Raw genomic sequence first — 16,240 nt, 5'->3', positions numbered from 1 at the left:
CCGGGTGCTGTACATTTAGGGAATTAGGGCCCAAAGTCCCCTTCTCTCGAAGACCTTACTGTCTAGTGGGAGAAACAGAAAAACAAAGACATACTATTAGTGCTGTTATGCTGTTAGAGTCCTAGTTCTTGAGCGGTGGGGTGAGAGCCGTGCGGGTCAGGAAACATTTTCCAAAGAGGGCTTTTGAACTTTATCTTAGAACGTAAGTAGGGATTCCTCAGAGAGACATCACTGGTGAAGGCATTTGAGATACAGAGTTGTGAAGAGAAGGTTATATTCTGGAGGTGGAGAAACTGTGTGGTTGGACCACTCTGCCTGGGGTTTGGGACAGACGTGATTGGGAGCCGAAAGTCAGGGTCCACTTTCGAAGGGCTACACTCGGGGCGCCTGGGTGGCTCAGTCGGTTAAACGCCTGCCTTCGGCTCAGGTCGTGATCTCAGGGTCCTGGGATCGAGTCCTACATCGGGCTCTCTGCTCAGCATGGAGTCTGCTTCTCCCTCTCCCTCTGCCTGTCACTCCCCCTGCTTGCTCTCTCTTTCTCTCTTTCCCCAAATAAATAAATAACATCTTTAAAAAAATTTAGAGGGGCTCCACTCAAAATCTGGACTTGACCTTCTGGCCAAGGGAGAAGGAAGCTGAGTGAGGAGGACTCCAGCCAGGAAAGTCTAAGTGTCTACACTGAACTCCCAGCTGCATTAGGTCCCATTTTCAACTATCTCCCCTGCCAAATCAGCTTTCCCTTTCCAATTCCCCACTGTGCTCTGTCTCCAGGTTTACAAATTTGAGGCTGAAGTTTGGCCACAAGAAACAAAGGGAGGGAGGGCAAAGTAAATAAGCAGTCTGGATTCTTCCATCGTACCCCTGGATCACCTCATGTCTGACCTACTCCAAAAGCCTTTTCGTTGGTCTATCTCCAGTCTTGTGTCCCTCCAATGTAATCTTCACACTGCCAGCTCCCTGGAGAGAAGATCTACGATTGATTCTACAAAAAACAAAGTCCCACCTTTCGTGCACAACATTCAAGGCCATACCCGGTTCAGTATTGATACCTCTCTCTCCAATGTCACTTCCCATCACATGCGTGGCATCCTTGACCCACACTCTAGAAAGATTCCATTTCCCAAGCCGGCCACCGTTTCCTACCCCGTTCCTTCTCCTTTGTGCTTCTCTCCAGTGGAATGCTCTCCACCCATCTCCTAACGGCTCTTCAAAAGCATCTTTGAGCAAGTCTCTTCGGCTAGAACCCACCTGAGATAACAATCCTCTCTGCCCAGGACTGGCTGTGTCTTCTTCTATGACAGCCAGCGCCGGATTCTTTCAGACAGCCCCGATTTTAAATATCTTGTTTTACCGTTGGAGCCTAGGTACCAGTGTCTGAGTGGGAAAATACAGTCACCACAAGGACAGCATTCATAACAAAACTCTTTGATGGAAGGGGCCATATCCCATTCATCTTCATATTCCCAGCCCTGATCACAGTGCCTACAGAGTAGGTAATAATAATAATTAAGATAACATAATAACCTGTCATTGTAAGTTTACATTACAGCTGACATTTACGGAGCACTTATTATGTAGGTGCCTTCTGCTAAATGCTTTATATACATTATGTAAGTTACGTCTCACAAAAACAATCTATAAACCGGGTGATACTGTTATTCCCATTTTACAGAACAGCAAATGAGCTCAGAGAGGTTGAGTGCCTTTCCCAACGTCACAGAGCTCTTGAGAGGTAGAGCCAGGTCTCAGACCCAGGTCTGCCTACCACTGAAGTCAGTATTCTCAACCATTTGCCATCGTAGCCTCCTGAACAGCAGAGCTTAGTGAATCAATTTATTTCCCCAACAAGACTATAACCTTATTAGAGTGGAGGTACAGCTTACTTATCTCTGTATTCACCACAGCCCTTAGAATAATGCACAAACACAGTGCATTTTCTTTCTGTCTCTTTTTTAGAGAGAGAGAGACAGAGTGTGTGCAAGTGGGGGGGCGGGTAGGGGCACAGGGAAAAGGAGAGAGAGAATCTCAAGTAGGCTCCATGCCCAGTGCGGAGCCGGATGCGGGGCTTGATATCACAGCCCTGAGATCATGACCTGAACCGAAATCAAGAGTCAGACTCTGACTGAACCACCAGGGCGCCCCGACAAAGCAGTTTCAATACATATCTTCTGAATGAGAAAATGGACCAGAGCAAGTGCCCACAACCATTTTGATCATGTCTGTCCCCTTTTAGGAAATTATCATTGCTTATGCCTAAAACAGTTTGTCTAACCCTGGCCTGAGATTCAGGTGCTCTAGAGCGGTCCTATTGGACACATCTAACAGTTTTACATTTCAACAATACTCGCAATTCGCTGTTTGGTCACAACTATTCTCCTGAGCATGTCCTGTTAACTCTAATATCAGTACCTTTTGTTTTATCCTGTCCCTCTTCCTCTTTCCCTCTCTCCCACTATGGACTCCCTCTCCGGTACCCACCTCTCACACTGACATGCCTTCCTCCTAATTCTTCTTCTCTCCCTATCCAAATCCTAGTCACCCTTCGAGGTTCAGCAGTAGCCTCACCCTCTCCCCCAAAGCACGTTTCCCAATGACTCCGCCCCTGCTGCCCTTCCTCTTCAAATCCCGCAGGCTTTAGAATCCTGTTCACACAATCTGGCAATTTCATTATAGCCTTCCTCCTCTAGTTATGTAAGTGGGTGTGAGGACCGTCTGCTGGTCTCATTTCAAGAACAGAGTCGAAACTCCATCTTCCTCTCCTATACTCCCCACCATAATAATCCACTGTGGGGTCCTGGGTAGAGGCATGGCTCAAAACAATATTCCATCTGGCTGCAAAGTTTTGAAGGTTTGAGTGATAATTTCCAGCACGCCCAATATCCAGTGACTACTGAAACAAGAGCCTAGGGTAGTTACGCGATTTTGCCCAAGACACAAAGGTGCGCAGCAAACGTCAAATTAAAGGAGTGTGTGTGAGTGAAGGTAATGAACTACTCTTACCGTAAAAGCAAAAACAAAGAGGCTACACGCTGCTTTCTGGAAAGAAGGCTCATGCCTATTAGAGCCGACGCCACATCCTTGAAAGGCTCCTGACACATGTGACCATGGTACTGAGAAATACGCAGGTACCAGAAAACGTAGACAGTGACTCCCCTAGCTAATACTAACTTGTTTTCGTTACTTAAAGGCTAAGGGGGTCACTTAATCCTTGAATTGAAATCACTAAAACTGTGGATTGTGGAAAACATACAGAATACAGGAAACAGGTTCAGTAAAGGCTACTATGGAATTCTCGAAGTTCTTTCTTCAAAACGTTCATGTTAAACGGGTATCGACAATAAAACAGGCAGTACTTTTAAAAGGTAAGGACACCAATGCTTCCCTTCTCCCTTCACGGGATTTAACATGACTTCATTTCAGCCTCTTAAATGCTAAGTACTGTGAATAACCACTCCCTCCGTATCAGTGCTAATAACTTAGTATAAACATAACCAAACACTCAAGTATTATGTGATTTACTTTTTATTTTAAGAATTATTTTCATACGTAAGCCATCACTATGGCACCCATAGTTGGTTTGTGTGTGTGTGTGTGTGTGATTAGTTCTTAAACTCAACAGCTGACTTTCCTTAAGGGGCAGGCAGTTTGGAGTTTTTGTGCTCTTCCTTTTAGAAAATTTCAATGGAGGGGTGCCTAGGTGGCTCAGTCAGTGAAGCAACTGCCTTCAGCTCAAGTCATGATCCTGGGGTCCTGGGATCAAGACCCGCATTAGGCTCCCTGCTCACTGGGGAGTCTGCTTCTCTCTCTGGCTCCCCCCCCCCCGGCTCATTCTCTCTCTCTCCCCCTCACTCCCACTCTTTTTCTCTCAAATAAATAAATAAAATCCTTTAAAACATTTTCAATGGAATCTTGGTACAGGAGTAATTGTGAGAGCTTAAGAGGTTATGGGCATCTTTCTGAACTTAATGATTTGTTGCTCTGAAAGTCAAAACAAGTGAGTCGAACTCTAAATGCCCTCCTGTGTCACAAGTTCCCAGTCCTGAGAGTTTTAGGAAAGGTTAGAGCAGAAAGAGGTGGTGACGGATTTTACTGTCAATTGTTCCATCACCTCAACATTATTACAAATTGCTTCGGATAGCCGATGTGGAGAGCAAAGTTCTCCGCAAGCAATATTCAACATGTACGGCATACTTTATTCAGTGAGGTTGTCTCTCGGGCCTAGATCTTCTGCTAATTCTACCTGACACTTCAGCCACGAACTGGTAAAACTGAACAGAGGACACGGCTAGATTACCCCAAATAAAACTGACAGCATCTTCCCATGAGCCACTGCTGTATATGCCGTTAGGTTAACAGTACTGAGGACTTGAGAGTAAAGCAACTGGCTGATGGAACATAAATCTGGCTATATTTAGCAACTATGCTTCTATAATTCATTTGGATTAAAACAACATGAACACAAAAGTATATTACTTCAGGTAACACAGTGTATCGTTTCAGGGACATTTGTGGGGTGACCTGAAAAACCTTACCTACTACGTCCATGACAAAATAGGTTTCAAACTCTAGATCGATGGAGAAATGAACTTTGGAAGGCTCATCAGCGACTGAAGGCTAACTCTACCCTTTATCCCATCCCACGTAATCTACAACTGCAACTTTGCCTTGGATGAATCCTTGAATGTTTACGGAGACTTAAACATTCGCTTACTACTTAATGTGAGGAGGAGATTGCTGTCTCCTGCAGGTATGCTGCTCCGACAGCCCTTGAGACACAGGAGAAAAGTATAGAGGCTTTATTAAGACTTGCAGGGTAGCAGAGAGGGCTGTTACTTGGGAAGGCATTCATGGCAATTGCATAGAGTTAATTAAACTAAGCTACGTTAGCCCTCTTCCGACTTCTCTAGTAGCTACAAATAATTAACCCATCTCAAATTCTCTTGTTTGCATGGTTTATAAAGATTCTATTTATTTTGAGAAAGAGAGAGAGCACAAGCAGGGGGAGGGGGAGAGGAAGAGGGAGAAGCAGACTCCCCGCTGAGCAGGAGGGCTCGATCCCAGGACCCCGGGATCATAACCTGAGCCGAAGGCAGCCGCCCAACGCAACTGACTGAGCCACCCAACCGACTGAGCCACCCAGGCGCCCCTTGTTTGCACTGTTTTAAAGGAGATGCACCAGAGTCCTAGTTGCTAACCACTAACTCACCTTTCCCAATTCCTGTAGCCCCACCCCCTTTCATTGCGGGATGACCACCTACTTCTCTATTTCTTCCACCAGTCTGGGAGCTCCTTGAAAGCAGGGCTGGTATCTTATTTGACTTTGTCTCTTGGCTCACAAGAAACACTTACTAAATGCGTGTTGAATAAATAAACTCTGATGGAGGCAAGTAGGGAAAGTTAACATCCTTAAACACAAGGCAGGCTAAACAGTTGTCTCCTGTGGTTTTAAAAATGCATATTCTATTAGAGAAAGCTGTGAACAAAACAGTCACGACAAAATAATGTTCCCACATTCTTCACATGCAATTGGCCTATTAGCGTGTTAGCTATCTACTCTTGTTTAATGCTTCAAGATACTACAAAACTACTCGAGATGTTTGCAGCCTGTCCTTTGAATGTAGCTGAAAGTCAAACAGAAAGGCGTTTTTTTTTTCCAGAAACAGTTTTTACTTGTGACAATTTTGACAATCAAGTAGCACATTTCACCTTTCCAATAATACACATCAGGCACAAATCGTGTTTTGACAAACTCACAACGTATAGGTAAAAGTAACATTTGGAAATAAATGTAAATTGCCCCAAACTAAATTTAGCTACACTTAAATGTTCTATTATGAAAATTTCCAATAAACACAAAAGAGAAACTAGTACAATAAACACTCATAAACCCACCACCCAGATGGTACATGGATCAGGATTTCCCTGACACCTGCTTCATCTCGTCTTCCTTTTCTGTCACTTTTCCTCCTCAATTATTTTAAGGCAAATCCAGACATCGCATGATTTTGCCCTACATAGCTCTCCTAAGAAATGAGTTCATTTTCTGGAAATGCCTCTATTCTATTCTCGAAGCCGGCATAAGCTAGATTCTAATTGATCTTTTTTTCAAGTACCAATATCTATGAGTCACTTAAACCCCAAAGGGTGCCCAATTCTGTGTCATTTCCTGGAGGAATATCAAATACTTCCATTTAAAGTAAGCATTTCTTTCTTCTTTTTGTACTTAATAAAAAAAAGAGAGAGAGAGAAGACCTTAAAGTAAAGGCTATTTAAAAATAAGTTAGTAACTTTTCCATTAATAGAAACATTCAATTCAATTCAGTCAGATTGAAGATATGCTTTGCATTCTTACCAGTCAAGAATTTTTACAGATATTTCACATACATCGTAACCATATTCTAAAAGCCCCTTTCCCTGTGAGGAATACTCTATCAAAGCCAAAGATAAAACAACAAAGTGACACCTCTCCTTCTCCCACCAAAAGCCAAGCTTGTATTAACTCCTTGGATTGAAACAGCACACTCTCTTTTATAAAGGTCTAAGCCTGTCTATATTTCCTAAGTAAACACTGATACTTTCCCCAAATATCTGAATAATTCATGAAAAAATACATTTGCTGCTAAAGAAATTAATTAACGTTCACAGCGGAGGGGGATGTCATTGTCCTTTCCTATGAAAATTAACATGGAAGTCAAGGGCAGCCTTCAGGTGTGTGTGCCTGTGTCTGTGTGTGTCTGTGTGTACTATACACACACACATATACACATATACACACACATCGCAAGGCAAGATCAGACTAGTTAACGTGCTTCCATTCCAAACAAAGTGTTAGGATGCACAACTCAGAAATCACTCAAGATAGAATTTTAGCTTAGACTTTGAGCTAAGCTGAAAGCTTATCTGTGAGTCACTGAAAGTGCCTCCCGCAATGTTACATACCCTGCTTATATGTTCTCAAATATAGTACTTGTTAATTGAGAAAACACTTCTGACTGCATACACGCAGAGTCTGGATATCTAGCTCTGTTGAAACAAGGAGAAATCAAACGTATATGGATCACCAATGGATGGAAATCCCTGACGAGTTTGTGAGCACCGGAAATCACCATCACTACCACGTTACAATAACAGCACCCAAATTTCATCACCAGTGATTTTCATGTACCTTGTAAAATATAAATAAATAGTAATACAACGTTTGTCACAAGTCATTTCATAAGAGCAGAATACTGGTCTAATTGTAACCTATTCTGTCATGACAGCTGCCTCATCTTTTTCCACAGAGTATTGAAAAACCATTTATGGATCAAAGGCATCAAAGGCATTTGAAATTCCACTCCCCCTCCCCCAAGATATAAAGTAATAGTTTCTGTCACTTAAACCTCTGAGCCCCTAACATGATAGATACAGGTATATAATTAAGACTTCAAAACTAATTTTTAGAAAGTACAAAGTTCCTAGAATATTCCCCCAAATAATGTAAAGGCAGAATATAAAGACAAATTTTAGATTCTAAAACTTCAAAAATTTTCTCTTATACTTGGTTCTCCTTGAATAAGTAAGGTTTAGAATGCATCTCCAAATGCTTAACTGCGCAAACACATAGTAAGAATCTCAAGCTTTTTAAATACATTTCTGCTTAAATATTCAGTCATTGAGAAGTTAGAGCCTAACAAAATAGTATTAAAATAGTTACCCTTCTGCGACGAGAGCAAACCTGTTTCTTTCTCTCTCGCAGCACTAATAGAAGGAACCTCCCACGCCCAGAAAGCCAATCTGGAAACCCAACATTCTTCTTACAATTGCAACTTTGGAGAGCAAGTCATAACACTTCCTGCTAGAAAAAGAGAACACCCTGACAAAGGAATGATACAGTGCTTACGAATCCCCTTCCTGACAGCCTCGTGGTATTCTGCCAAATATTAATAAAATCTAACTTCATGAGATGTAGTGAAAAGTTAATTTTTTATTTTTAATTTTTTTTTAAATTTCAGTTCCGCCGAAATCCTACAAGAACACAAGGGAATTTAAAAAGTTGGTTCAGGTCAAATAGCTACAACCCACATACCTATTTAGAGCCTGAACATTAGCCAAGTAACCTGCTTATTTTAGAACACATGGAACCAGCTTCTCCCCAGTGCCCAAGTCACTCGTCCATAGGAAAGTACATGACTTAGGCAAAGGAACAGTCTCAGACTACTAGCGTTCTCTGTTGCTCATTTCAATCTATCCCTCTTCATGCCTTCATACAGCAGTTATGCTCCATATGCTAGGTGTTGTAGCATTGATAGCCGAGGACCTAGGTCTTGTGTTCTTTTGAAAAGGTCAGCTACTGAGTGTGGGAATTGTATTTTCTACAGGCACGGCACATAGGAAGTAAGCCAATACTTGGCTGAACTGAATGATTTTCTATTCAGGGGCAGTACCACAGAGTAGTTAAGAGCTGTGTTGCTTAAGGTCCTGGGCCTCTGTTTTCTCAGCCAGGGATGATAATAGTAATGACTTCGGGTAATAGTCACTATTGTGTACGTTTTTGGGATGCCTAAGTGATTTAGCATGCGTTCGAAATTGGGATCATATCCTGGCACATGGTAGGCATTAAGTATGTGATAACCGGTAGTCTTCCTATTGAAATCTGCTTTTAAACCCATCGAGCAATTCCAGTCGGTCAATTGCTAAATTAAGCAACTGGTTCTCTGTGAGTACCTTTTAGGGGAGAGAACAGGAAATCCATAGGGGTACTGTTCCAGGGTCAAGAGACCATTTCCAATACTGACATGGGGCAAGCCGATCATTGGAAAGGATATGGAGCACAGTGCGAGTGTCAGGGTCTGAGGAGTCGGCCAGACTTGAATTCTGTGTGACCTCAAGCAACTACTTACCTTCTCTGGGCCCTAGGTCCATATCTCTAGAGATCGAGCTAATTCCACACACTTCTCAAGGGTTACTACAATGATTAAAGGAGAAGACAGTACGCAAGAGCGTCTGGCTCCAGCAAGGTGCTGAGTGGCAGACGTTGTTATAATCTTTCTGGGCTATAACATGCGTAGTACCATCTGCCCTATCCACCTAACGTGAATGAAAGTGAGATCTGAGACACTCTAGTCCTTTATAAATAATCGAAAGCAAACCAAAGCATTTTCTGACAACACACTGAATTCTCAAAATAAGGAGGCAACTCCGACCGACTGCAGAACGCTGCAGAGTGTTCTCCTGCCCTCATCACTAAGCACCATTAGCAGACCCTGGACTGCATTTTGTCTCCTTAATGGAAGCACTTTATTTCATCAATCACAAAAGCTGCATGAAATATCAAAAGGCAACAAATCCGGAACAGAAGGAACACAGACAGGAGCCGGAGGATGTGTTTTTCCATCTGTCTCCGTGGCTGACTCACTACGTGAAGCCCCTTCCATGTTCCGGAGTCTCGATTTCTCCATTTGTAAAAGTAAAGCACAGCACTTTCCACCTGCGGCCTGCCCGGGAACACGAGGAGGTACCCCTCAAACACCTGGAGCTAGGTTTTCCCAGCCTTACCTTTGCCGCGCCCGGCTTGTCACCTGCGGCCCCTTAGATGGGTCCGTGGCCCTCGACAATAATCAGGCTACGTGGAATCAGCCGCCCTCCACCTGCTCTTCCGTGGCCACCCCGAGGGAGCGCGCCTCCTTTCTAGCCGTGTGAACTCTAAGGCTAATCTGTGACCACAGGCAAATCCCGTCAACACCCAGTCTCTGGTGTTCAAGTCCCTTTACAACATCCAGAACTCAGGTAAACTGCAAAACCTCGCGAGGTTGTGAAGGTTCAGGGATGGATGGATACTCCCTTCAAAAAGGCACATCTTCTCCTTAGGCAGTACGCGGCCATTTTCTCAGAGACTGTTCTATCGCATCAGTAGTTGAACCAGTTTTTTAGTCTGCGGCCCATTTTGTAACCTCAGTGCCTCATCATCTGAGGTATGTGTGGGTGTGCAGGGGTGGGGCGGGGCGTGTTGGTGGTGTGCCTGTGTGTGACTCTTGTGTGGCAACAGAATCCCTCTTTTCACTGTGGGTAGTGAAAGTTGGTGTGGGAACCGAAAATGGTGGCAGGAGGTGGGGAAGACATTTCACGTTTTTTTCTAAGCAGGCCACAGAGTGAAAACCACTTTGACGCTGCATTCCCAATTCATCATGACGCGCGCTCAGACGGTACAACCAAATCCGCAGAGTGAAAAGTTCACACACGGGCACCTCTGGACGGACACACACACACACACACACACACACCCTAAGGGTGGAAGGGAAGGAAAGAGGCACACCCGAAGTTGCCTGAGAGTTTCACAGACGTATCAGGGTAACTCTCATTCAAACGTCATGCTCTCCACCGCACCCAGCACCGAGTATATTCTTTCCACGTGTGACATATACACTGGCGGCCCCTCCCGCTGCGGTTAGACACACCTCAGTAACACTGACCTATTGTCCTCTAATGAAACAGGATTTTACCCATCTGCACACCTTGGAAAGTTTAGGAAATTCATACTAGGAGTAGCAGTAGGTGCACACACTTCCTACGGCATGGATGTGTCCGCTTGAACAATCAAGCGTGTCTGGTTTATGTTATCATTCTTTTCATATTTGAGGCAGAAATAAGCCACAAATACATCTTAATTATTTCAGTATTCCAAGGGATGTCTCCTCAACAGTAAGGATTTATTAGCTCTGTATTTGTGTAACAAAGTAACCAAAATCTTAAAATAGGATGTCTTATTCCATATTAAATTATAAACTTTGTCCTAATGCACTAAAACAAAAGGTTGAAATAAATAGAAGGTAGTTTTAAGCATTTGCGTCCTCCAAAAACAGCTGAACTACAGCCAGGGCAAGGAACCGATTGAAAAGACGTCTGTTGTGACTACAGTTAACAATACTGAACTGTATATTTGAAGTTTGCTGAGAGTAAATCCTAAAAGTTCTCATCATAAGAAAATCTCTATGTGAGGTGTTGGACGTTAACTAGCCTTTTTGCGGTGATCATTTCACAATATATACATATATCGAATCATTATGCGGTACCCCTGAAATTAATGCAATGTTAATGCCAATTACATCTCAGTAATACTGGGGGGAAAAAGTGTTCTGTTCATAGCTAGTAAAACCATACAAAGAAACAACTCAGATGCTATACACCTTTCTATCCTGAGGGTCTCGTTCAAAAAAAATAAGGAAAGAGGAAAGAAAAGGAAACAGGAGAGGAAAAAGAAAAGGACCAGAAACAACAAACACTCAACGATTCCGAAATTTTTGGCCTCAGACCTGAGGACCCCAAAGAGCTTTTTGATATGAGGGTTAAATCTATCAATGCATTTATCATATTAAAAACTACAACTGGGAAAATTTCAAGGTATAAAGTAACAATAAACCATTATATGTTAACATAAGTAACATCTTTAATGAAAATCACTAGATTCCCCTCCCCCAAATGAGTGGAAAGTATATTGTTTACATTTTTCAAACTGCTTTATCATTTAACTTAATACAAAGATGAGTGCATTTTCATATCTGCCCCCTACACTCAATGTTGTTTTAGGTTCAAGTGTATCCAGAAAATATGGCCTCGCACAGATACATTGCTGAAAGAAGTATTTTAAGAGCCCTTTCAGATAATTATGGATATTCTTCTTTATAATGCTACACCAAAACTTGAGAAGTGGTAGTTTCTTAAATGTTAGTTGCAATGTGGAATTTGATACCATACAGATGAATTTTTCCTACTCTGTTACATTAAAATCCAACTTTGCACATTAAATGGGCCTTTTACCCATGCTTGCTATTTTAACATTACGCATGGGTCATTTGGAACAATATTGTTTGACTAACGCAGATCTTCCAAACGTTGTTCCACTTCATTTTACAATATCTAACAAATCACTTTCATTAAAAACACCACTGATCTCAGAAAAATCTAAGTATCGATACTCGATGGCTGATTCAAGTTTTCAAAATTTTGAATTTTTGCTTGAAAGCTCTAATTTTATCCTTGGCAACAAATACTCTCAGTTGTTTGCCCTGTAGTAAGAGGCACACTTGGTTCATTTTAAAAAGTTTTTAAGTAATCTCTATACCCAAATGTGGGTTTGAACTCACGACCCTGAGACCAAGGATCGCATGCTCTCCCGACTGAGCCAGTAAGGTGCCCCTCACTTGGTTCATTTTTGATAAAATATCTGCCACATACTCAGGTCTGAATAATCAGTTAACGGGTCATTCAATCTTTCAGGTAAAACCAGTTTCCTATTTTGAAAAGATGCAGCAAATTTAGCTTGCAACTCAAACAACTGCACACGTACTCTTCTCAGGACGCCCAGTGTACATCTATATGCAGCGGAAAAGCTTTATGTATGCTTCCCATTTCATCACACAGAATATTAAAAAGATGTATGCCCAAGAATTCGGAGTTAATAAAATTAATTTTTCCTGCTTCATTAAGGATTTTTTTTTTTGTTAAAGATTTTATTTATTTGACAGAGACAGCCAGCGAGAGAGGGAACACAAGCAGGGGGAGTGAGAGAGGAAGAAGCAGGCTCCTAGCAGAGGAGCCTGATGTGGGGCTCGATCCCAGAACGCTGGGATCACGCCCTGAGCCTAAGGCAGACGCTTAACGACTGAGGCAGACGCTTAACGACTGAGCCACCCAGGCGCCCCAATTAAGGATATTCTTAAATGAAACCCACGTTGTAGGTCTTTAAGTGTAGGGGATGCGTTTGAATACAAGGACTACTAAGAGAGGGCGGTGCCGCTGCCTTGCGTCTCGCTAAGGCACCAGCAGTTTTACCACCATTGCTTTGGCACCACCCGTGCAAATGTCAAAACAGATGAAAAAGCGGGTAACATCTTAGTGTCAGTATGCAAGTAATTTTGATCCCCAAGGGCCCCTAGGCCAACACTGTTTTTTGAGAAGTGGTGCTTTATTTCGTAACATTTATCATGGAGTCATCGAATTTGAGAGACAAAACACATAAAGTGTGTAGAGTTTATTTTTTAAGATTTATTTATTTATTTTAGAGAGAGAGATCAGGACCAGGAGGGGCAGAGGGAGAGGGAGAGAGAATCTGAAGAAGACTCTGCACTGTGTATGGAGCCTGACACGGGGCTCAATCTTGCAACCCGGCGATCACATCCTGAGCCGAAACCAAGAGTCGGACGCTCAACTGACTGTGCCACCCAGGCGCCCCAAGTGTATAGGTTTTGACAAGAAATTTCAAAACTGAGAATATAATTACCAGAATTACATGGATAGGTTTTCATGTGAGTTCTGTGGCTGTTGCATTATGAAAAGAAAAATTAATGCATTGGTACCAGTTCTGAGGGGACCATTATACAGCTTATCCATTCCAAGGCACATTTTACAGAATCAGGTACATGTCTGTAAGACTTGAATTTATCATGATAGTGTAGTTGAGAAACTTTTAATTTATCTTTTAAAAAGATTAAGAATGTTTCAAAATACCCAGGGTGGCAAATCAGACTTTTCTTCTGATAAATAGTGTTTCTCTGATGTAAACTAAAACAGAAAGAAAGGGTTTGAAAGTTAAAGTCTTGTGTGAAATGCAAAAAATATTACTATTTTAAAATATTAAAAATTAGGGGCGCCTGCCTGGCTCAGTCAGTGGAGCATGTGACTCTTGATTTTGAAGTCGTGAGTTCAAGCCCCACATTGGGCCTAGAGGTTACTTTAATAAAAATAAAAATATAAAATATTAAAAATCAGGTGTGCTGTGGGGCGCCTGGGTGGCTCAGTCAGTGAAGCTTCCAATTCTTGGTTTAGGCTCAGGTTGTGATCTTATGGGTTGGGATGGAGGTGCAAGTCGCAAGGGCTCCACGCTCAGCAGGGAGTCTGCCTCTCCCTTTCCCTCTGCCCCTCCCCCCACTCACACGTGCACTCTGTCTCAAACAAATCTTTAAACAAACAAACAAATAAAATTAATTAAAACTAGATGTGCCGTAGTACTGATGGGCAATATATGGGGTATTTTAAAGCAAATCCCAAACAACAAATAAAAAGGAAGGAGAGAAAAGATGAAATAAGAACATCAAATGTTGATAATTGTTAAAGGTGTGGGGGGGTGGAATTCACTATTCTATTTTACTTTGCATGTTTGAGAATTTCCATGAAAATACATCTTAAAAAATTCCATGTGCTTAGAAGAGAGTATTCAGTACACTGGCAAGCAAAAATAAAATTCCTGGCTCGCATTCATTCCCTGAGACAAATACCGAATGAGCGTCCACTCTGTAAAAGGTACCGTACTAGATGGCATCAGGAAATACAAAGGTTATGAAACATGCCTTTTACAGCGAAAGGGCTCACTCAGAGCATCCGTGTCCATATATGTCATGAATTCCCTAAAATGGGTATAATGGCTCTGCCACGACAGTCCTCAGGGGTACGTACACTATGGCAAAGCACACGCTGGGCCAACTGAGTTGCCAGTCACCACAATGCAATTTTCAGAAAAGAGAAAAGACAAAGGGCAGGAAAAGAAAATACAAAAAAGAAACTGAAGCTAAGAAACGAGTCTCTCTGGTGTTTCTCTCTAAAAGGAAACGAACAAGGGATGTGAGCGAATATGGGCATGACCACATCATGTTTCCACCACAAGCCATCATCTTATTTCGCTGCAGGACAGGAATCATCATGTCATATCCTTTGAGTCAGCTCTTGTACTACTCACAGAGGCAAAAATAACAGCAATACATTCATTTTCCATGGAGAACACCGAGTATTCCAGAATCCTTCCAATGACTGAAGGCAACACTTATAAATGCCATACGTCAGCATTCATTTCCAGGCCTACTGTGTCCTTTTCACCACCTCCCTCCACACTAATTAAGCCCATCCTGAAGAATATACCCACACGTTAAACTAGTAACATTCCTCAGTTACTCAAGGGATCTGATTATAACATTAATAAATGAAACATAAAAGTGACAAGCAAAAAATCAATTATTTCCTTATCAGGTTCCAGCTTCCTGCCATGGATTCCAAACAAATTGTCAATTTTTCCCTATTCCAACTTCAGGTAAAATGTGTAAGAGTTCTCGAAACTCATGCACTGAAAGTCTTTAAAAGCTGAGAGCATTAAATGATTTAAAATTGCTCTACTGCTTCAATATTTAATATTTACTAAGGTCTAGGAAGGCAGTGATTGCTGCGTTTACCAATCTATCTCAAGCATCTAGAACAGTGCTTGGCACACATAATATAGGATAATGACATTGCATCCAAAAGGAATTAAACTCATTTGCTATAGTGGTTTATTACATAACCAAGAACAAATTTTAGCGCTTGTAATGCAAACCAAATAAATATACACATAAAAGGCATCTACTCTTGTCACATTGGGTGACTCTACAAAATAAGACGATTTCTGAGAGCTAATCTGGCAAAACACTGTACGGTGACATCTTCCTAGTGGCATGTATCCATGATCATATCTGAATAAAATATGAAAGGGAGGACTCAAAATTCTCCGCTTTTAGGAAATAAAGGCCCTTCAGAGGAAAGAAGTGGAATGGAAAGTAGAAAGAACTATGAATTTTATTGACTGTTCCCTCAAATTTACCACACAAAGAAAGAAAAATCTCACTTAGCTGTCAAGACACCACTGCTGATAGTTTTCTAAACTTTATATATTTTTTAATTTTTAATTTTTTTTAGTTTTCTAAACTTTAAAACAAGTACTCTTTGACCTCACAAGGAATACTGAAACCTTCAAAAGAAAGAGCGGCTTTAGCATTTCCTGCCTGCCTGCCCTAGTTCAAGATTAACCTTGTCAGTTCTTAGGAAGACATATAAAACCCCTTTAAATGACTAATTCAGATGAAGTGGTAACACGAAGCCATAGTTTATAAGACGCTGGTTTCTACTTGTTACCAGATGTTGCCATCACTTCAAAGTGTTAAATGCATTCATGAAGGGGTTCAGATATATTTGCATGTGAAATATTTTCTGACTTCCACTATTACTGTGGAGACATGTTCCCAGAGAAATATTGTTGCCTCATTGTCTAATAAAATGTCTTTAAGATTGCCAATATTCACGTTAAGAACCACCAAGTACTCTAGGTGAATCTAACCCTTCCACGTAATTCTTGCAAGCACTTAAATACATTTTCAAAACATAACACAAATTAATTCCATTTCATTGGGAGTTTGCCATGAACAGCTAGCTTAAAGGTCTAGCTTAAAGATCCATATTTTTG

The 16,240-nt window shown here is 41.7% G+C and overlaps 1 protein-coding gene across 4 annotated transcripts in view; it reads right to left on the bottom strand.

The window, feature by feature from the left end:
• The window catches only part of PLS3 (plastin 3), a 79,532-nt gene that overhangs the window by 45,161 nt on the left and 18,131 nt on the right, over window positions 1–16,240 (bottom strand). The window contains exon 1 of one of the 4 annotated variants that reach the window (XM_044392138.3): window positions 7,697–7,830. The exons of the other annotated variants lie outside the window; for them this stretch is intronic. The gene's annotated coding sequence lies outside the window, so the exon portion shown is untranslated. Of the gene's footprint in view, window positions 1–7,696; window positions 7,831–16,240 lie in introns of those variants that run through there. 4 annotated transcript variants of the gene reach the window in all.

The sequence above is a fragment of the Ursus arctos genome, chromosome X (assembly GCF_023065955.2).
Source record: "Ursus arctos isolate Adak ecotype North America chromosome X, UrsArc2.0, whole genome shotgun sequence".
NCBI classification, from domain to species: domain Eukaryota; kingdom Metazoa; phylum Chordata; class Mammalia; order Carnivora; family Ursidae; genus Ursus; species Ursus arctos.
The sequence above is the reverse complement of the archived record's forward strand: the minus strand, read 5'-3'. Positions and strand labels throughout refer to the sequence as shown.